Genomic DNA, 23,214 nt, shown 5'->3' with positions numbered 1-23,214 from the left:
TTGACAAGAGCTTTAGGGTTCTTTTCAGAACTACACGGCTGCATCATGGTTGACTGCTCTTCCTGTGTTCAGAAACAAGTTGGATAACTGGATAACTGGAGCAAACTCTGGGTGCTGAGCACTGTACAACTTTTTTTTTTAACTGCAAATGGTTGCACTAGGTCAGGAAGAGAACTGGAGGAGTAGAAGCAGAAGTGTAAGTCAGGTAAGGTAAAGGTAAAGGGACCCCTGACCATTAGGTCCAGTCGTGACCGACTCTGGGGTTGCGGCACTCATCTTGCTTTATTGGCTGAGGGAGCCAGCGTACAGCTTCCGGGTCATGTGGCCAGCATGACTAAGCCGCTTCTGGCGAACCAGAGCAGCGCACGGAAACGTCATTTACCTTCCCGCTGGAGCGGTACCTATTTATCTACTTGCACTTTGACGTGCTTTCGAACTGCTAGGTTGGCAGGAGCTGGGACCGAGCAACAGGAGGTCACCCCATCACAGGGATTCAAACTGCCGACCTTCTGATCAGCACGTCCTAGGCTCAGTGGTTTAACCCACAGCGCCACCTGCGTCCCTCATAAGTCAGGTATACAAGGCCATTTAACAGAATCTGTGAATGTAGCTAGGTAAGTGGTGGCATGAAGAGAAAATCTTTAGAGAATGTGAGTGATCCGCTTCAAGCAGTTGCTTTCATAGTTTTAATTATTGTGAAGGGAGCAAAACGTACGACAGCACTTGGAAGTGCTATGCCAGTGGTCATTGTGTCACAAGTAAATGGTTTTGGAGTGAGGAAAGAGAGAGAGAGAGAATAAAAGAAATGAATAGAATGGCGGAGTGGGAAGGGAGGATTATATGACTTTTATTTCAGTGCATACCCTTTCATTGAACTGGGGGGAGGGAGACATACCTGATGTAAAGGGGTGCTTATTCAGTGTGTTAAGTCATGCTCAGGTTACTGAGAGTACATTTAAATGACAAGCAGTTGCATTCAGGCTACTTCTTTTGATGGCATGTTTGCCTGTAAAGGCCCACCATGTACTGAAAACCTACAAACTGGATGGCCATTGTGTGACTGCTCGGTCATTTGAATCTACCCTGGGTATGTGCAGTGAACTCTGAGCTGTACTGGCCTCTTTGCTAGCTAAGAAAACAGGTGCTTGCTTAAACTTATGCATTTACGTGATTACTAAATGCTAGATGAAACAGGAGTGTTTCAAGAGCAATGGTAGCCGTGGCCTCTTTTCCTTTCCTCGATTAGTGCAGGATACTGATTAAGATTAGAGCTTGGCTCTAGAAGACCCTGATTCAGTCAACTCAGCCATTGGTTACTGAGAGATTTTATTCTCTTATCCATAAAAATGGTACAGCATTATTGCACTTGTTATTTAACACTCTATGTGAAGTGTGCACTGACCACAAGACTTAGTTCAGACCTCAGTTTGGTACTTTGGAAAATTGCCCATCTCAGTCTGAGGCATGCTTTGACTTGAGGTCCATCTAAGTCTGCTTTGTCCCCCGCCCCTTAGTCATTACTGCTATTTTTAAAAAAACAACAACCTAACAGCTATAACTTTTTCCTGGATGAAATTTGCAGGCAAGGTTACTGTTTCTGAGAAAATGAATCCTGACAAATTTCAGAAAGCAAATTTCTAGCAAGTGCAGCAATGACAGTTTGGGGTTCCACATGCTTTGTGTCCCCTTCACTATTGGGAAATTTTAAAATGGGCATGATAAAGAAAAAGAAAAACCTAGAGGTAGATGAAACTTTAGGGGTGTGCAACCCCCCCCTGCCTCAAGATAAATGATTGCATAAACAAACCATGTTTAAATTCAGTACATATTTTGTTGTGATGTTCCAAAATCCAACATAATGTTATCTAGGTCCTTGTAGGATATTGTTTAAGTGGCTGATAAGAGAATTTAGTACAAGAGCTTTTGTAGGTGGGCATTCATTTCCTATTCATTTCAAGTGGCTTGAATTAATTAATTTTTATAATGAATGATTTTAGAATGTTGTTTATGTTGTACTTTTGTACTGTTTTATTGTTGTTAGCCGCCCTGAGCCCGGCTTCGGCTGGGGAGGGCGGGATATAAATAAAATTTATTATTATTATTATTATTATCCTCATAGTCACAAGTTTGCTTTGGCCCTCTCAAGGTTATGTGAAATTCCAAATTTTTGCCTCATTCTTGTGCTTTAATCTGCTCAAGAAAATGCCATGGTTTCCTATTCATGAATGTTTGCACCTGGAATGCAAGTACAGATTGCTATTGGAAAAGCAGAGTGGTCTGGCCAAAAATGTTTCTCCAATTTCCACAAGTGTCAGATAATAGACAAAAGATAAAATAATACTTTGCTTTAACAAGAAGATTGCATTACCTTTTCATTTGCCAACCTGCTTCTGTAGATGGAAATGTGAGTGCTTATCTTCCACGAACAAATCCAGCCTTGAAAATAATTTTTGTTTGTTTATCATCTTACAAGTTATTGGGATCTTAAGTTGCTGTTAGCAATGGTATGAGTTCATACCATTTTAGCGGAGTGTTCTTGCTGCTTATTTTTAGTCAGCTCTATAGTTTGACTTAATGAGGCATTAATAACTAATGAATGTGAGTAAACAAACAAACTGCTTATGATTTCTAGTCCATTTAATGGGCCTTGCTTTGTACCTTAGTGCCTTTCTTATTGGTTTTCTATCTGATAGTCCAAACCTATGAGATGCAGCATTAGCAATGTGACTTACAAGATCATCAGGCAGTTGGGTCACAGCACTGCAGCCATTGCTTACCACTTCCTCATAATAGTTTTGAGACCCAGCTGATATGGCAACGTACATCATCACAGTTGTGCTTCCCTGTAGTTCAGTCTACAGCAGTTGTGCTTTTTCTAACTCTCATGGATGAGACTGAAGCAGGGAGGGGCATCTTTCAGAGTGTCCCACCACAATCTGACATATCAGCTACAATGAGTAATGGCCCCAAAGGGGCTTGTACAGAGATGCTCTTCAGTTCCTATCAGTATATTTGTGAAGTTAGATTATTAATCTTTTGCTCCACTGTGTGTACTTTTCTAGTTCCTAACTTCCAATATGCGCTGATGGGATTAGAAGTAGTGGTTTCTAACAAGGTAAGAAAACTTGGAATCATAGTGGGCTTAGTGTGTATTGCACAACTGTGAAGAGTGCAAATTTCAGGAAAGGGGTTGAAAATTAAATTGCTAGTATGCCGATGCCATTATGCAAAACTGTGGTAAAGCCAAACTTGGAATGGTGTGTACTTTTATGGCTCCCATATCTCAAAAACTGTATTGCAGAGCTGGAAAAGGTGCAGAAAATATCAACTAAGCTAAACCAGGGGCTGGAGAATCTTCTCTGGAGTATATTGCCAACCTTGGAGGTTTTTATTTGTTTTAAGAAAAAGGGAGGACATGATAGAGGTTTAGAAAATTATCATAGAATCATAGAATCATAGAGTTGGAAGAGACCACAAGGGCCATCGAGTCCAACCCCCTGCCAAGCAGGAAACACCATCAGAGCACTCCTGACATATGGTTGTCAAGCCTCTGCTTAAAGACCTCAAAAGAAGGAGACTCCACCACACTCCTTGGCAGCAAATTCCACTGTCGAACAGCTCTTACTGTCAGGAAGTTCTTCCTAATGTTTAGGTGGAATCTTCTTTCTTGTAGTTTGGATCCATTGCTCCGTGTCCGCATGGAGAAAGCAGGTAGAAGTCCCCACCCCCCACCCCCACATAATACTGGAACTTGGGGTCATTCAGTTAAGCTAATCAACAGAAGAATCAGGAAAGTACTTCTTCTCAGACCACATAATTAATTTATGGAATTTGTTGCCATAAGATGTGGTGATGACCTCTGCCTTAGGTGGATTTACAAGGGGATGAGACAATTCATGGAGGATAAGTCAGTCAGTGACTACTAGTCATTATGGCTATATAAACCAGGTCCTTAAGCAAAAGAGTCAAGCCCTGGCCTTTCCTTGCTTTTCTCACTGGCTGGCCCACCCAACTTAACTGCTGCCACCACCTGCCAGCTTTTGAGTCTCTCCAGAATGCTTGTTCCATCTCTATGCCTCACTGTAAGGAAATTCCCTTCCTTAGAGTGAGACAAAGAGGAGGTGGAGGTGGAAAGACCAACAGTGCTAAACACTTAGGAAGTATGGATGGGTGAGACAGTGGAGAGGAGAAACAATGAGGAGGAAAGGAGTAGTACAATTGCCAACCTTTTATTCTTTCCTTTATGCTTCCTAAACTGACTTGAGATGGTTGGAGAAAAGGAAAGACAGAAACAGAAATGCATGGAGAAGGAAAGGAGGGACCCACACACATCTTTCTCATATTTTCTCTGCTTCCAGAAGAACATTATAAGAGCCCTGCTGGATCAGACCAGCAGCCTCACAGCAGCCAGTTGCTAAGGGAAGTCTGCTGGCAGAACATGAGCACAACAGCACTGTCTCTTGTGGTCCTTCAGGCACCATAGAAGGAAGCTGCTTGAGATGTCCTGGGAGATGAGAAAAAATCAGATGGAGACAGGGATATTTAACCTCCTGCTTTTTCCATTTATTGAGCTGAGAGGTAAGAGAAGGTGTCTGTCATCCCATCCCCAATATGCTTTAGAAAGCATGGAGATGAAGGAGATAGTGGGATAAGGAAAAGGGAAACTGGATGCTTTTTCAGGCCGCTTGGGAAAGTAGCTTGACCTGACATTATCCATGTAAAGTGGCTATAGAAAAAGCAACTTTTCACCAGGTATTCAACTTCCCAAGTCACTATACACTGGGGGCAGATTCCCTGTTCATCCAACAAAAATCCTACTGATTTGTGCCCATCAGCCCAATGAAAGATGAAACAAAATGAGATGTTAATTCTAACGTAAACCTACATTTTTTTCTTGTAGCTCTAAGGAGGTCAATACTTAGCTTGACAGGTATCTATAGTGTCTTGCCCTTATATGCATTTTTGTTTAGCCAGTTTCTCAAGGAGACTTTCGTAGACTTTTCCTGGTGGAATTAAACATTCTATCCTGCAGCAAACAGAATCTTCCTAATTTTTATGATTGCTGCATCCTTGGGTAGCAGCCTCTCAGACAGTGCAGTTCATTCTGGGTTTTGGCGGCAGATCAAAAAAAGTGTCTGAAGAGTTTTTAAGTTATGAACCTTAACGGAAGTCACAGAGTGAACTTGAGCATTCCATTGCTGCAAAAACAACAGCAGCTATGCATCTGGAATAAACAGTCTATGGCTGAACCTCACAACAAATTATGTCAGATTCTTACTTCAGAAGACATGCCTTGATGGGATTGCATTTGGTAATGTTAGCTGGCCCCTGTTACCCAGGTGACAGTGTGATGACTCACAGCATTACAACAAATAGAGACACTTGCCAGTAGCACATAGCACTGGGAGATTCCCCTCCCACCCAACTGATGAGGCTAGCAACAAGGTTAATAGCTTGATCATCACATTGTGTGGCACGTTGCATTGGAGCCCCTACTCTAAATGAGGACTGGGAATACTGGTGTGGAAACAGCTATCCCAAAATGTCTCTTCAGTAATTAATTTAAGTGCTACAAGAATTATCATATTTTTATGCTGTTCGGTGTATCATTTCAAGACTCAATGGATTTCTTGTATTGTGTGTGCTCTCTGTGCTTTGCTGAGTTGGTTGCTGTCATTGCATAGCAGTATCAAATAGTTAAAACAAATAAAAACAAATTGAGCATCTCAAATGTCTCCCCCAAAAAGGTCTTTTTCATATTCTTTTTTTCATTTTAGGAGAGAGCAATGGATGGTATTATTTAATGCCCGTCATTTAATGGATGGTATCATTTTAATGCCCCTTAGAATATTGTTAGGTGGGAAAATTACCGGCAACAAAGTTTTTATGCAACAGATTTTGCAACTCTGATGCAGCATAAACATTGGACCCTGGCAGGAGACTTTTGTGCAACAACATTTGCAACCTAGCACAGCAGCTGAGGTAGCAACTGACAGTTGCAATTCCTGAGCCCACTCAGGACGTCCTTTCACTCTGCAAACTTTATCCTCTCTATTTTATTTCAGTCTTAGACATTGATCTACAGGCTGAGCACTATCACTCGCACAGTTAGAATTGGGTGTTTCTTAGCAGGCGATAGCCTGCACAGTATGGTTAAAATGTAATACAATGTCACTGCATATGATGTCATGATAAGCATGTGTTCCCTGAGTGTTCTATTTATAAATGCAGCTTTTGTTCTTTTTAAAAAACAACAACAACAAAACCTTTATTTACAGACTTTCCCCTATTTTCTAACTGATTGGCAAAGGTGTGATATTCCTTCATCAGAGATGTTAGGGGTTTTTTTTTAAGCTTCCATTTTGGTGCACTGCAGTGCAGACTTTGGTTTAACTGGCTGAATTGATATTCTGAGCAGCAAGTAAGCAAGGATGACAGAGCATCCGTACAGCTACTCCTATTAGTGCTCAGGGAGGTGTGCTTGGTTGCAATTGCATGCTCCATCCAAGATGCAGCCCAGTCACGAAGCACTGCTGTCACTAAGATAATCTAGAAAAGCTTCCAACTTGAAACATAGTAATATTTTACATGCTTAAAGGCACAGGGTTTCTTGCATATCTGCCTATTTCAAAACTTGGATGCATGGCTTCATGCCTAGACTCTGAGCCTAAGAATGTTATGGGGCCTAAAATTATCTGAAATTTAAATTTGTAAATATGCCACTGCCAGAAATTTGTAAAATTTTAGAATTTGCTTATACCATCAATTCATGTAAAATGAAGTATTTACATCCAGTACACTGTTGCACTATTTGGACATAGAAGAAATTACCACTTCCCCTACTCAAAAACACTGCTCTCATTCCCCACAGATTCTTCAGTTTTAATAATTCTAGCTGTAAATTGAAATGCCTCTGTGGAAATGCACTGCAACAAAAAAGAAGCACATAAAACAAATAACTTACCAGTAAGCAAAAAAGTGCCTATTTTAAAAAAAATATTGGGGGGGGGGTTGCATTTTGGAAAAGTGTGTTGCATCTTCCTTCCCTCCCCATTTCACAAAAGTCTGTGCTTTACAGGGATTGAAATAAATATTAGTGCTGAACATTTAAATCTAGGACAGTGTTCTATTTTGCTTCATAGGTTAATGTACTGATTAAAATGTTCTGGTTACCCACATATCGTTATTTCAAATCCTTTAAAAAGAAAGGGGAGCAACGATGTACTCTACTCATGTCTTGTAGACAAAATCATGCTACATTTGCCTCAGAGATTGGAAACATGTTGCCTGTGCGTGTGTGTTTGTGCACACGCGTGTGCAAAATCATGGTGCTCTATTTACAGAATGCTGCTTTTGTAAATGCTTTTACCTATTTCTCCATTAGTAAAATGAGTTTACAACTGAAATGCGAAATTTTGATCAGGTCCGCAAATGATTAATGGGGGGGGGGGACAACCCACACCAAATCCTGGTTAACCTTAGAAACTGAAATCAAGAGTCTCTGCAGTCTGGATATCCCTTCTGTAGAGATGCAGTAGTGAACAGACTTCTCCCCTTCCTCTCCGCTCCACCAACACGCATTCCCTCCCCCCCCCCCCCGCTTTCTCCAATGATAGTGATAGAACTTGACAGTCCTTGTCCTTGAAGGTTTCTCCCATAAGTGGCATATTCCTGGTAGTTTGCCATCTTCCGTTTTTGTCATTATCCCAAGGGAAGCATTAAAACCACAAACAACAACATGGTGGTTCAGTCCATTTTCTTTGCAAGAAAAAGCCTTCCTTTCCGTGCCACCGTTGCTGTTTGCCCTCCTCCTCCGGCTGTCTGCGACGGCAAGCCATAAACATTCCCTGGGCTTTGCTCTCTCCTTCAGCAAGATGCTCGCTCGGAAATATCCGCTCCTTCCCCCCACCTGCTCGGTCTGGATGGTACAGTCTGCAGAGGGACTCCTGTAATGTAGCTCAGTTTGTCAATCCCTTACAGATGCCGAGCAGTGATTACTCCGCTGTATAATTGAAATAATTTTGGATTTGTGATGATAGCTTAACCAAGTAAGTAGCAGCTTCCCAATCATACTAGCTAATTTTTTTCTTCCTTTCAAGGAGGCATTCCCCTTTCTATTTTGAGATTGTTTATTTGGCAATTTGCATCCCGACCCGCGGAGGCAGAAGCTGTTGGGGGGAAATGGTGTGCAGATTTGGAGGACTGAGTGATGCATTAGATTTTAGTTCATGTCCTTGTGTCTCTAGAAAGGTAATGCAACTTCTACATAAAATATTATAATGGGGGGGGGGCTACACTGCATAAAGCGACTACTGCAGTGAGAGGCAAACGATGTGACAGTACTTGCAGTTTCTTTTTAAAAGTCTAAACAGTAATGATTTTGTATAAGCCAGTTTTTAAACAAAGTCTGAGGGAAATGTGTGTGTGATATTCTTTCTGTTGCTGTTGGTGAAAAACAGATTGGGGCTTGTTTGATTTACAGTGTAGAAGATTTGCCAGATAGAGCTTTTCAACTATAACTTTAAACAGTGCAAACACAGCATTGTATAAAGACTTGTATGTATTTTAACAGGGTGTAAGACTGGAATGACTTTATTATGCATTTGCTGTATAGTTTCAAACTCAGGGTAATGTTGACCTACACAATTATTCCATCTTTGCGAGTTAGAATGTACTGCTGTGCATAAAGCCGGGAGATTTTCTTATCTTTTAAATAAGTGGGACATCACATTTCTTGAATAAAACTATTTGCCTTGATACTATAATTAGTTCAGAATATTCAAAATAACCTGACAGTTCTCAAGTCAAAAGCGCTCATAAATGGTGCATGGTAAATCTTTGCCTGTTTCAGGCACAGTTATTGATTTAACAAACATCACTGGAACGCAGGAGGCTTTTCCCCATTATGTAAAGAGAGATCCTAGTCATCTGATCTCTAGTTTAAGATGAGGCACATCATCTGTCTGATTTGTACCAGGCAGCAGTCAGTCCATCTCTTTTGTAGACTTTGATTTATGTCCTATGCAAAGTTAGCCAGTTGTGTTACACTGCACATTGTCACCTTTGACTTAATGAGATGGTTCTTTTAGGTGGTCCTGGAACCATTGAGTAGCTAGCAGCTAATGATTTCACCTTCTAAAAGATAGAAAATGAAGCTTGTCTTTAAAAACAATTTTTAAAAATCCCGGGGGTGGGGGTGGGAAGCAGTGTTTGCAATAACACTGCATTCCTTCATGCATAGCAAGCACATGTATAAATTAAAAGACTGTAGGACAGCTGAAGCTTATATTCATTTGACCTTTTGATTACATGCCCTTACTTATGATATTAAAGGCTAAAGTCAGCATTATAGTGATTAGGGTGCTGAAAGATACCGGGGATACTTGTATACGGACAAACTGCCTTTCCTTCCAGAAGGGATGTGTATAATAATGAATAAGTGCAGGAAGAGAGAGACTGTGCATAATCTAAGCATGGCTCATCCTGTCTGTAAGAAACAGAGAGTTTATAGCTCTGCTTTGAAATATCCACATTTTTCTGTTGCTGGTGTTTTCCGGGGCCAGTGTTTCATTTGGGAAAGGTCACCCATAAGCATGATTATTAGCTCTCCTACTTTGCCTGTAAATAACTAGTCGACTTGGGTTTCCAGCAGGTATTTGATCATATTTGACTTTCACTTGGTTCACCTGCCTTTCAGTTTGTTCTGAATGGCTACCTGCAAAGAGAGTGTTGCATATTTGCCCTGAAGTGCTGGTAAAAATGAGCAGGGTTTGCAAATAGCACAAGAACCTGGGGGTTCATGGGAGGTTATTCATAGTAATGCAGCGTCATTATATTTTCTTTGTGCCTGTATTCCTGTGGAGAATTGATTTTGACCAGCACATCACAGTTAAATATACTTACATTTCCACAGGAGAAATGCTCAGTCCTCCCCATCCCACCTTCAAAAATGAAGAGGAAAAGGAGGTTGGCATCTTCTGTAGTTGATGCACATATAAAAAGGCTCCATGTGTTCATATTGATGCAGTATTTGAGGGTGGCTTTATTTCCCCCTCCACTAGAACTGTAGCATAGGAAAGCATGAAAGAAGATGAAAGAGACTGTGCTTTTTGGAACACTTGCAGGAAAACGGTTTTAGAAGAACATTCATCTTACAATTCAATATGTATTTAGCAAACCATTCAGAAATTTTATTTCTGAACGCCCCCAGTTACCTGCTAAATACTGCTGGAGACCGCCGTATGTGCTTTGACACTGTTCATCTAAATTGTGCTAGGATTTATTTCTCTCAAAAATAAAAAAACCCTCTTTAGTCATGCTCACCTCTTTTGCCAGGTCCTTTTCCAAAAGCTGATAAAGCATTTTCCTCATTTCTGCCAGATTTGTCCTTATAATTGCACATGGCTCTTTTGTCTAGGTAGCTATAATTATTTCAAATTCTGATGGGACATTATTAAGAAGACATGACCTTGTAAGTACAAGCCAACCTTGTTGGCTTATTACACTGCAGTAAAACTCTAGGACCTGATATCTATGCATTTCGTTTAATTGGATAGCGATACATGTTACCAGATCTGAAATACATTTGCCCATGCCTAGCCTTTTAACAGTGCTCAGAGACAAGATGACAACTGACAGTGGTACCTTGCAGTGAAAGTTGCATAATCTCCTCTTTTATCTTCAACTGGCAAGAAATGCCTTCTTAGGCAATGGACCTATGCTTCTCAGATTTCCTTTTAAGAATAGGCAAACATGTTAATTGCCACTGTATCTATGCCAAGACACTGAAAAGAAAAAGACTTGTTACTAAATTCATTTAAAATAAAAACTTGGGAAAACTTCAGAAAACCAAGCTTGCAGTCCTGTGCAAGTCTACTTCTGAGTAAAACTTATTGAACACACTGGGGCTTCTTTCTGAGTAAATAGTTAAGGATAGGTTTGCATGGTTGCAATCCTATGACTATTAAATAAAAGCAAGTAATGCTGTAATTCTTCTAGATCATTTGCAAATTTATGCTTAACTTTACATAGTCCTAGAGAGCATATTTTGAGATTGTAATAGATTTCTTTCTCTCTCTTTTTTAGAACACACTTGCAACCCAATCCAACACATGCAATGTTTAATTTGGAATCTCGAGTTCATAAATATTTGCATAACATTGCTCGCTTACTGTAAATTGAAAACCTACCTTTTAGGTTTCAATAGCTTAAAAGTGGGGTGTCAGCATTCCTGATACTATAATGGTGTGCTGGTGATGAATGCAAGGCTGCATGATGTGTGAGGTCTTCATTTGGTGTAGCATAGTGGCTAAGAAACTGAGATGGGGAAGAGTCTTTGGTTCTAGTCTCACTTCTGCTGTGAATTCACTAGGTGGCCTTAGCAAGCCACTGTTCTCTCAGCCTCTCCCTTTTTTGCAATTTGGGAATGATAATACTTAACCTCCTCTACAGGACTGTTGTAAAGATTACTAAGAGAATATTTTAAAAAGCATTTGGGGTATCTGAAATTTCTATTCGCTAATTATTACCGCATCTGTTGCTGAGGTTCTTTTTTGTAATGTAATCAATTGGAAAGACCTTAGCAGCGCAACCTAAGATATAATATACATGCCACATTTTTATTTGCAATACTTATTGTAAAATCAAGTCACTTTTTCATTATTCAGATGGAATTCTATATATGTTCTATGTATAATTGATTTGTGCCCAGAACTTAAGAAAGAATATTGTGCTTTTCACATTTGCTGTTTAATCTTAAGAAAACCTGGTATAACGTTAAGTTGTACTCCATAGCATATAGGAAGGGAAATATTCTGTGGATGCAGTGGGGTAAACATTTTGTAGCCTTATTTAGAAAATAAATTCCACATTCATGAGTTAAACCTTTAAACACTGGAGGAGAATGTGTTTTTTGCCTGAGGACCACATTCTTTCATAGAGAACCTACTGAGGCTGTATGCCAGTTAACACCCCCCCCGTATCCGCCCTCTCTCACACATGCCTATTCAAACACATACACACACATACACGTACCCTCAGCCATCTACACCCTTGTCCATCCATGCCTAGCTCTAGTTCTGAACAATTCTTACCAGTTCGATTGTGAATTGTACTACAAACCATGCAAAAACAGAATATATTCTCAACAGTAGGCACAGCAAATCTCTTGCTTTACACATGCAGTCCCTTGCTTTGCTTTTGCAAGGAAACAATTAATGCACAGGTGTCTATCATGTTCTTCAGTGTGGGAATAAACCATGCTTGTTAAGCATTCTGCACTTACGTAATGGCATTTCAAAAAAAAGCTGGTATGGTGCAGTGGCTCGAGTCTTGTATTTAGGCCACAGACACAGAAACAAATTCCTGCTCAGCCATCAAGCTCACTAACCACATTTGGATATTCTGTTAAACAATAATTTAGCGTGACAAAAATTAGCAATGTGCAAGTCTTGGGCTTGCACAACCCCTCCCTCCTCTGGGAGAGCCGCACGGAGTTCAGAAGCCAACTGCGGCTTAACAAAACACACACACACATCTGTGGTCCAATGTTTTGTTTGAAACAAGCCACCCTGAAACCAATGAAACATATTGGGCCAGATTCAACTGAGTAGCTGCACTAGCAAGAGCCAGTGCAGGGACTTTGCTATCACAGTGGGATTATCCCACTCCTCCCCTTGTGTCCCCAAATCAGTTTTAAAGGGGGAGTGGCCAGGAGGCTCTCTAGAACTGCATGGGGTGGGGAAAGGGGGGGAGCAGAAATGCCTGTGGTCATAGAATGTTTGTGTTAGGGTGATATTGAATTGCAACCTTTGTGTCCGCTAGTCGACATGTATTCTAGAAGTGTGCATAAACAATTAAATAATAAAGCACTGTAATGATGGGGAAATTTGACTGGCTCCTTTTCTGCAGAGGTGAGTATTTACCCTAGTTAGCATTTCCAAACTGCTTGAGCAAAGTTGTTTTGCATCAAGTGTTTATACCTACCAACACCTGTAGTCCAGAAGGGGTAGATATAGGCTCTACAGTCAGATTTAAAGCCCTTAGAATATAAGAACAGCCCTGCTGGATCAGAACAAGGTCCCATCTGGCATGTATCCCGTTTCCAACAGTGGCTAGCCACCTGCTTCTGAACGCTCACAAGCGGCAACAATGCTCTTTATTGTTTGCCCCCCTGAACATTGCCTCTGAATAGGGACACTCCATTGAAGCCTACATTTTAGGATACTGTGGCTAAAAGCCATCAGTGTCTTCCATTCAGTTGCCCATTTCAAGCTTTGTGACATCCGCTCTTAGCTCGAACTGTACATAGTATTCCCAATGAGACTGCACCATTGGGTACTGTGAAACTGTCATCTGATTTTCAGTCTCTTTCTTAATAATATCTAAGAGGGAATTTGCCACTATGACACTTTTCATTGAACTGTCCACCCTGGCGCCAAGAGCTCTTCCAGTTTAGTCTTTTCTGGTTAGTCACATTCAGTTGAGGTCACACCAGTGGGGCGTGGTAGGTGCAGCTGGATAGAACCTTGCCAGGTACTTTGCTCTGCATCTGGACAATTTAATGTTGTCTTTAAAAAGGATATTCAGCAACTGCTATCAGCCCTGCTACATGACTACCCATTCCAGGTACTGGCCCTATGTCAGTTTCTTGTGGCTGCCACTTGTCATCTACCACTGGTAGTGTTTTTAGGGGCCCAGGGTTGTATGACTCTGGGTTCAGACTCCAAGGTCCAACCTCAAGGGAGCCACTGGGACTCAGAGTGAAGCCCAGCAGCCTCACAAGCTGTTGGGGTTTGGGGATGGACTTCTGTGGCTAGCCACATTCGTTTCATAAGGGTGGTGGCTTCACTCTTTTGCCTATGTGTCTGAAGTGAGAACTAAGCATGTAAATGCCCTTGCTCCCCTATCTGAGGCCAGCAGGGTGTGTGTGTGTGTGTGTGTGTGTGTGTGTGTGAGAGAGAGAGAGAGAGAGAGAGAGAGAGAGAGAGAGAGAGACTGAATGAAAAGCCTAATTGGATTTTTCATCTGCTTTGACTTTGCCCCATGTGGGGGGCAAATATGGCTGACCAAAGGGGCCTCCCTGAAAGTATATACGAAATTAGTAATAATAATAATATTAATAATTTTATTATTTATACCCCGCCCATCTGGTTGGGTTTCCTTAGCCACTCTGGGTGGCTTACAGTACATATAAAAACATAGTAAATGCTCCCAGTCTGCCATTTTATTGCCCATTCACACTGTTTGGACAAGTCGTTTTGCAGTCCCCCTCATTTTCACAGTCCTGAATAATTTGGTGTCATTTGCAAGCTTGGCTACCTCAGTCATCCCCTTTATGCCACAATACAGTTTTTAACTCTAAACTGTAATGGTGTGGTGCTGGGCATAGACAGAGGCATATAATTAATAATATTTATATAAGTTAAACTTAGCAGGGTCCAAGTCATGATCTGGTACTGTAGCAGACCGGATTTTGGCAATCCACACTACTATTTGTGAAGTTCATCTTTTTAGGAAGGGTACATGAGAAAATGTTGACTTCACTCAGCACCTCACTACATTTGGCATAGGCTCTGAAGCTAGAGACTCGCCATCTTCATTTTTAGAAAGTTCTTTTCCTGCACTATACAGAATTAGAAAGCTACTGTTTCCAGCAAGGGATTCCAATTTATTTAAAGATGTTCAATCCTCTAAAATGTCGGGAGGAAGTATTAGCTTGTGGAACTACAAAAGTCAAACTTGGAAGCCACTGCTGTTGTCCTTACTTGAGAGGGCTTTCATTTCATACTGCATGTTTACTACATTTCTTTCCCCCACTAGAATTATAATGATTGATTCTGCGTGTTCTAAAAATATCCCTATTGATGGACTGATGGCAGCACACATTTTCAGTGCTTGAAGCTTTCACATTAGATTCTCAATGAAACAGAATGTTTTACATTCTGTCCTTTAAGTATTAGAATAAACGCTGCCAAAGGCAATCAAATATAGCTTACTATGCTGTGCGCATAGCTTGTGTCTACACTAAATGTTTCCAATATAGCTGCATTCTGTTAAGACCAAATATTGCACATGCACGGTGCCTCTTTGTAAGTGTTGTGCAGGTGACTGTAGATGATCTAACAAGGCAAAAAGGTGTTAAGAGATTGGTCAAAGAATTAGGAAGTCAGAATAAATACAGAATTGTAGGAAATGACATGTAGCATTCAATTTTTGTTAACATGCATGAAAACTTGAATTCAAATGTTTAAGATAATACCAACCTGGCTCCCAATGAATGAATTGTATTAATAGTAAGCTAAAGTTAGCCTTAAGTAACCAAGGGTTGGATCCAGACTTAAATTAACTGCACTTAGTTTCCATTAAAATCAATATGAGAAGAACCATTGATTTTAATGGGAACCAAGTGCAGTTAACTTAATGCTTCAGATGAAGAAAACACACTGACAGCACAAGGAAGTGGTTCAAGTGTTCTTCTAGCTAAGTTAGCTCTAAGATTTTTTGGAATGTAGGTTGACCATTGTCCCTCTGACTGTGACTCCCTTCATTGCACCCATCCCAATTGCAGCATTGCCACAAAGAGTGGAGCTTGACTTCCACACTTCTGCTAGTCTGGTTTGTGTCTATAGGTTAAAAAGAATATGAAAAACTTGCTGCTGAGCTTTCTGCAGTGCTATATCCACAATGAAATCAGGGACCATATGACCCCACAAAAGGCTCCATTGCTGACCACACATGGTGTCCTAATTGGAGGAGTACCTAGTGGCACTGAGCATGATGTTCTTACACTCTTTTTAGGCATATCTCCACTGATGGGCTAAATTATTCAGTCTCGTGCTCCACTGTTCCCCCTAGGTAGCTTCCATTAGGAACTGGGGGATTGCCTCGGATGCAATTTCAGGAGCCCCCAGGATTATGTCCAATTTCCAGGCAGTGACACTCTTCCCGCCAGCTGCCTACAGGCACCCTCCCATCAGAATGATTTCCTACCATGAATGGTAGAGGTAGGAGCACTACTGGAGAAAGTTAACTATGGTTCTCCTGCTGGCAGCACTAAAAAGTGTGGGGTCTTGTTGGGCAAGTGAAACTCTTTGTGCTGACAGATACTGTCCAAAGTTTCTCCCTTTGCTCAGGTTTTGTGGCCATTTTTTTTTATTTCGTCTTAGTACTTAGTAATGCTCCAATGTTAGTTGTCCTGAAGATCCTTTTACATACGCTGTTGCAGTAAATAAATGCTTCTTTGGTCTTTGAAATCTGTGCATGATCCAGACCAGGTAGTCTAACTATACTTCTGACATCTTGTCTACCAGCTCTGGCACAGATTCCCAGCAAAGTTTTAAAATGCTGCAAAGCTTATGATTTATTTTTGCCAACCTAGCAAGTGTCCTCTTGGCAAGGGAAAAGCAAGTTGTCCTAAGGCATTCTATACAGATGGTGTATTTGCCTCTGCTCTGTGAATTCCAAAACTGTAGATTTTTTTCTTAACATTAGATGGAGGAGAAGTATTTCCATTACAGCACAATTCTTAGATAGCCGATTGCAATTTGGGCCGTGATGTTTGAGCACTACTTCTCTTAAAACATTTGCTCCTCCACCAGTTTTAACAATGAGCTTTGTGCCTCCCTCAATGTACCAAACAAATGTTCTAGTAACTTCACATTTGAGAGACACTGATTATTTACAGCTTCAGATAGTGAAGGTTCATCAGCTGTTCTGACCACAGAAGGAGAAGCATTGCCCTTGTAATAAAAAAACAACAACAAAAGACTGGCGATGAGAAATTTCAGCTGTTCTGCTTCTGTCCCCACATAATCCATGTTATGAAACAATTCCAGTAATGGAAATAACTTATTTCCCAGTAATATCTGAAAAAAGATGCTGCTGTTTTTGGAGGGGTGTGGCAATAGGTTCCTTTGAAGAGCCCCAAGTTGCCTAGTCCCAGGTGCGCAGGAAGGCAGAGCCGGCCGCCCGCCTCAGCGTCTCGGTGGCTCGGTGGCCCCTGGACTCGCAGCACAGCAGAAGAACCCACCACGGCGCTCCGACTGGTGGGTGGGATTTTCCCGGACTCAACTCTTGGGCCCCGGACTCTTGGCCTGGCGCACCTGGGTGCCCTGCACCCTTAGAGCCTATGGGTAAGACGGCCCTGAGGAGGAGACAAGCTCTTTAGCTCTTCCTAGTCAGCTCACATCTAAGGCTTGTGCCTCTGGCACGGTGCTCAGCTTTTAAAGTTACCAGGAAAGGAGGGAGCAGTCTCAGTGCGCTTGACATTGAACACAGGCACAGACTCCTAGCAAGCTCCTCTCCAAGCATGGATTAGAAATTCAACATTCCTTTAATTTCAAAATGTGAACATAAGGAGAACAATGCATTATAAACTGGGCACTCCACTCTATACAGCATCCTTTCGTCTTTTCTTCATTCTGAACCTCCCAACAATCCATTTCATTGGTGATCCTTAGCTCTAGAATTATTAGAGAAGAAGAAACATACTTTTCTCTTAGCTTCCCACGCCATCCACAATTTCATAAATCTCTGCAACATTTCCCTCCACAAGCAGTCTTTATCCTAAAGGTAAAGGTAAAAGGTACCCCTGCCCGTACGGGCCAGTCGTGTCCGACTCTGGGGTTGCGCACCCATCTCGCTTAAGAGGCCAGGGGCCAGCGCTGTCCGAAGACACTTCCGGGTCACATGGCCAGCGTGACAAGCTGCATCTGGCAAGCCAGCGCAGCACACGGAAACACCGTTTACCTTCCCGCTAGTAAGCGGTCCCTATTTATCTACTTGCACCCAGGGGTGCTTTCGAACTGCTAGGTTGGCAGGCGCTGGGACCGAACAACGGGAGCGCACCCCGCCGCGGGGATTCGAACCGCCGACCTGACGATCGGCAAGTCCTAGGTGCTGAGGTTTTACCCACAGCGCCACCCACGTCCCATGTCTTTATCCTAAAATAGTAATAATAATAAATCCTAAGTGCTTTAGCATTTCCTTGCAGAAAAGGTGCTCTAAGCCCTTGAGATTTTTGGTTGCCATTTTCTGAGTCTTTCTAGGGTCATGGCATCATTTCTGAGATGGAATGACCAGCATTCGTTTCTATGTGCATGGAGGCATTACACTTCAGTACTATTATCTTGTTTTCAGTCCCTTATTTTCAGTCTTTACAATCTAAAACTGATTTTAGGTTGCTGAAGTCTTGTGGTTTCGATGGCCAAACGTGTTTAATTCTGGGTGTTCAATTTTTGTTTTGTTTCACGGTGCAGTACTGAAAATTCTTTATTCTTCTGATTCATCACGTCTGTATTTATCCAATTTTTATCATATCCAGGTTTATTTAATATACATATATAATATAATGGTGTTATTTCCCTCCTACTGAGACATGACAATTTGTTGGCATTTGTTTGCTGTAAGTGAGGCATATTAAAACTATTGCTTTAAAAAGAAATTTTGAAGAAACACTATACTATAATTTGTTTAGATTTCTGATCAAGCAAACAGTCATGATCAAATGAATTTTCATCTGCAAATGCTTATGACTATCTTATTGAGTTAATAGTCTGTCTCTTGTTATCTTTTAGTTAGATAAATTAAACAATTGAATGATAATATCCTACAGTGGCTTTTTAGATTTGCTTTTAACGAGTCATAATGTATTCCAAAGCAAGGTTGCTAGAGAGTATTAAATGTTATATTGGGATTATATCAGTCTTGTAAACAAATCATCTAAAGTTACCAGCCTACCTCCCACACATCTCTGCCTTAGTCCTTTGAGGTATCAAGGTGCAGCTAGTCACATAAAAGATCTGGGGTTAGTTTAATACCCAGTGAATGGGGAGTCAAATTAGACTGGGAACATAGGGTGATATTCAACTATGCCTTACTCAGAGTGGAGGCATTTAAATTTATACGCATGACTAAGGAGTCATCCATACTTCTGCTTGTCCCATGCCTAGAAAGCACAGATCTGAGCAATTTCCCCTTTGTCCCTCTCCTTTCCAAGGGAAAACCCGTTCTTCGGTGCTAAATCAGAGCAAACATCAATCTGGAGAGAACCTAAATAGCTGTTTGCTTCGACTGAGTATGAAAGAGTGGCTTGGGGGAAAGCCAGCAGGACAAGAGGAAGTGTGAATGAGTCCAAAGCTTAGGCCCATTAATTTCAGAAGTTCCACTCTGAGTAAAGCAGGGCTAATACTTTATTTTAGTAATCTAGATTTTGGGTACTGTTGTTATTTTTGGGCTACCTTTGAAGGTGACCCAGAAACTACAATTAATCCAGAATGTGGCAGCTAGATTGGTGACTGGGAGTGGCCGCCGAGACCACATAACACCTTGAAAGACCTACATTGACTCCCAGTACGTTTGCAAGCACAATTCCAAGTGTTGGTGCTGACCTTTAAAGCCCTAAATGGCCTTGGCTCAGTATACCTGAAGAAGCGTCTCCACCCCATTGTTCAGCCCGGACACTGAGGTCCAGCGCCAAGGGCCTTCTGGCGGTTCCCTCACTGTGAGAAGCCAAGTTACAGGGAACGAGGCAGAGGGCCTTCTCGGTAGTGGCGCCTGCCCTGTGGTACAGCCTCCCATCAGATGTCAAGGAAGTAAACAACTATCTGACTTTTAGAATACATCTGAAGGCAGCCCTGTTTGGTGAAGTTTTTAATATTTGATGTTTTATCGTGTTTTTAATATTCTGTTAGGAACCGCCCAGAGTGGCTGGGGAAACCCAGCCAGATGGGCGGGGTGTAAATAAATTATTATTATTATATTTATTTAGTTGCCAGCACTATGTAAGGATGGGGGAAAACCAATATTCTTAAGTGCCATTGATTTCTAAGATGGTAAAGAGGTGCAGTCTGCTTCTGTTGCTTCTTTTTCCACTGCATTGCCTTTTAAACAAAATAAGTGTTCAGACCAGGAGAGGAGATGAACATGGAGTATAATGCTTAGGAAAGGCCCAGATTTCAATTACCCTAAACAGATAATAGGTTTCCAGTAGGGAAAGCACTCATCCAAACCATATCCTGAAGAACATTTCACAGCTTTGGCTGCAGGTACCGCTCATAGAAGTCTTTAATAGTTCCTCTGTGTTCTCTCTCTCTCTCTCTCTCTCTCTCTCTCTCTCTCTCTCTCTCATTCACCAGTCTTCCTTCCTTCCTTCCTGGCTGGCTAGATTCCTAATGGTTTCCACCTGGACTACTGCATTAAAGTAAATTAGCCTTCCTTGCAGCCATAAGAGTCTTCTCAGCTAGCTCTGTTCTTCCACAGCTCCTCCAAATAGATTAAATCACAGATAAGCAGCTATACATGAAAACAGTGTTGCAGCAGAAATATCACAATCTTCATAAAGTATTCACACCTTTCACCAAACAAGAAAACTAGTGTAACTCCCAAAAAGGTATCCAAGATTTTACTTTCCCGTTCCTAGAGTTCAGGTATTTCTGTGCTGGTGATATGTGATGGACATTTCTTCATTGTTCACAAACATGTTTTTGTGCCCAGGTAATATAGTTCTTGGCGATGTTACAACATGCCACGTAGAGAGGTCTGTGTGCACTGCGTAATTTTGGAAGCTCTTGTTCAGCTGCTGCACTTTCATACCACCCTGTAAGACCTTATATTCAGACCGTGGACATTCCCAGTGCTACCTGGAGGTGGACATAAGGACTTTCTGCATGCAAACCAGATGCCCTGCCCACTGTGCTATGCTGCTTCTCCTTATGTCCAGACCACCTTCAAAAGTGGTCTCTGAATCCAGCATGAGGAAGTCAGTAAAATAAATTGGGCAGGTTATAGCTTGTGAACAGTATTCTCTGGAATTTAATCTCGATCTTCCACGAAATAAACTTTGAGCTCAACTTTCTTCTCACAGCTTTATCCTTGCAGTCCCAGTTATCAGGCTGGAATCCATGCAGAATGTGACCCCGCTGAATGGTGGGAAGATCCACACTTTGTAACTTGGATAAAAGACTTACAGAATTGTAGAATCATAGAGTTGGAAGGGACCCTGAGGATCATCTAGTCCAACCCCCTGCAATGCAAGAATATGCAGCTGGGATCAAACCTGCAACCTTGGTGTTAGCAGCACCACACTCTAACCAACTGAGCTGCGTGTCTCCCTTTGTCAGCCAACAATGACAAGAGCCTGGCAGCTGCCCACCTCGTTCTGTTCAAAGGGCTGGAAGGTGCTCACAGTTTGCATCCCTTAGCCAGTGTATCCTAAATACCATACTTACTCATGCTTGGAAGAAGCTCAGTGGTGGAGCATCTGCTTCGCAAGCAGTTCAATTTTCAGGTAAGGTTGGGAATGCCCCTTCCCCGTCTGAACCCCTGGAGAGCTGCTGCCAGTCAGTGTTGACAATACCAGGTTAGTAGGCAGCTTCCCATGTTTTTCATGTTGGAGCTATGCAGTCTGCAGCTCCATCCTTAGACTCTTGCATGTTGAGCAGGATCACAATTGAATGCAGTCAAATTCGAGGATAATTTTCAAGCACAGCTTTGACACTTCTGTGTAAACAGGATTAATGCCGTATGAAGCTACTAAGTGTTTAATACGAAACTGTCAAAAATAGTTACAGGAAATGTTGATGCAGACAATGCACATATTTGTACAAGCCTGTGTGTGTAACCAATAACAGGATCTGAATATTAAGAACACAGGACACTGAAGAAGAAGAAGAAGAAGAGTTTGGATTTGATATCCCGCCTTTCACTCCCCTTCAGGAGTCTCAAAGCGGCTAACAATCTCCTTTCCCTTCCTCCCCCACAACAAACACTCTGTGAGGTGAGTGGGGCTGAGAGACTTCAAAGAAGTGTGACTGGCCCAAGGTCACCCAGCAGCTGCATGTGGAGGAGCGGAGACGCGAACCCAGTTCCCCAGATTACGTGACTACCGCTCTTAACCACTACACCACACTGGCTCACCTACACCACACTGGCTCACTACACCACACTGGCTCACCTACACCACACTGCCATAATACTGAGCCATATCATACTAAGCCGTACTTCCTACCTCATTATTGTTTGCACTGACTGGCAGTGAATCCCTGGCCATCAGCCAGGGGTTTCACCCAGTCCTACCTGGAGCTGTTGGGAGACTGGACCTAGGATTATCTGCATAGGTAGCCTATCACTAAGCAACTGCCCTTCCCCTAAAATCAAGGAACACAGAAATCTGTGTTATACTGAGTTAGACGATTGGTCCACCTACCTAAGCATTGTCTACAGTACACTGATGGGCATCAGATCTCTAGGATTTCAGACAGGAGTCCCTCCTAGACTTACCTGGAGATGCTGAGGACTGAACCTTGGACCTTTTCCATGCAGAGCATTTGCTGTTACCTCTGTACACAGTAGACACTTAGAAACAATACCAACTGCAGATATGAGAGGGCCTTAAGTGAGAGATAACTGCAGCACTGTGTGATCAGTACCACGGAGGTTGGAGCTGCCATTTTAATTTGCCACATTTCTAATCAAGGGCACTGTGGAAAATTAAAACAGTGGCTCCCAGATGCTGTCACTCAGTGGGATGGGGCAGGACCCCAGAAATCTGGTAGCTACCTGCTTGGGTATAGCCAGCATTTTTTTTAGGTGGGCAGGATTTTGCTGGGGGGGGGGAGACAGAACTGACATGATTGGTCTGTTAGCTAAGTATTTCTATTGTTTTACTTGATCTGGGAGGCAGTTGCCCCCTACTCCTCTGCCCCCCCCCCGCTACGCTCATAGCTACCTGTGAGATTTGATGATGTCACATGTGTATACACAGAGCGGGGGGGGGGGATTTATATTTTGCCAACAGCTCCCTTAAATTTAGTGTTTAACAAATAACCCTGAGTTGTGTGACATATACTACCCAGTCACAAATATTTCCTTCTTGGGAAAGCTTCTTGAGATGGTGGTGGCCATGGAACTTCAGATGTCCTTGGAGGAAACAGATTATCTGGAGGTATATTTAGAGGTAGCAACTGAATTGCCCCGTTAGTATTTTGATTGCCATGTTTATATTTCTTCTAAAGACTGATATAACTTGTTCCATCAGTGTTGTTTATAAGTGATAAATAAGTTACAAAGTTATACTAATGCACAGAAGAATAATGAAAGATCAGATCCTATTGGCTAAAGGAGAGCAAATTATAATATCATAATAGACTTCAAAGAAAGGGCTATTGTTAGGAATAGTTTCTGCTTCAATATTTATGAAGTTTATGAAATCCCCAA

General features: G+C 41.9%; 1 protein-coding gene and 1 long non-coding RNA gene across 17 annotated transcripts in view; one reads left to right on the top strand and one right to left on the bottom strand.

Annotated features, from left to right (window-relative positions):
- Positions 1–23,214, top strand: part of ATP2B2 (ATPase plasma membrane Ca2+ transporting 2) — a 368,316-nt gene that overhangs the window by 156,792 nt on the left and 188,310 nt on the right. The window contains exon 1 of one of the 16 annotated variants that reach the window (XM_081176149.1): positions 7,706–8,048. The exons of 12 other annotated variants lie outside the window; for them this stretch is intronic. The gene's annotated coding sequence lies outside the window, so the exon portion shown is untranslated. Of the gene's footprint in view, positions 1–7,705; positions 8,049–8,146; positions 8,251–15,924; positions 16,005–23,214 lie in introns of those variants that run through there. 3 more of the 16 variants (XM_081176150.1, XM_081176152.1, XM_081176154.1) reach the window with 3 other exon arrangements.
- The window catches only part of LOC308577287, a 397,406-nt gene that overhangs the window by 296,525 nt on the left and 77,667 nt on the right, over positions 1–23,214 (bottom strand). The gene's annotated exons all lie outside the window — the stretch shown is intronic.

Source organism: Podarcis bocagei, assembly GCF_964188305.1.
Source record: "Podarcis bocagei genome assembly, chromosome: 2".
Taxonomy (NCBI): Eukaryota; Metazoa; Chordata; class Lepidosauria; order Squamata; family Lacertidae; genus Podarcis; species Podarcis bocagei.
The sequence above is the reverse complement of the archived record's forward strand: the minus strand, read 5'-3'. Positions and strand labels throughout refer to the sequence as shown.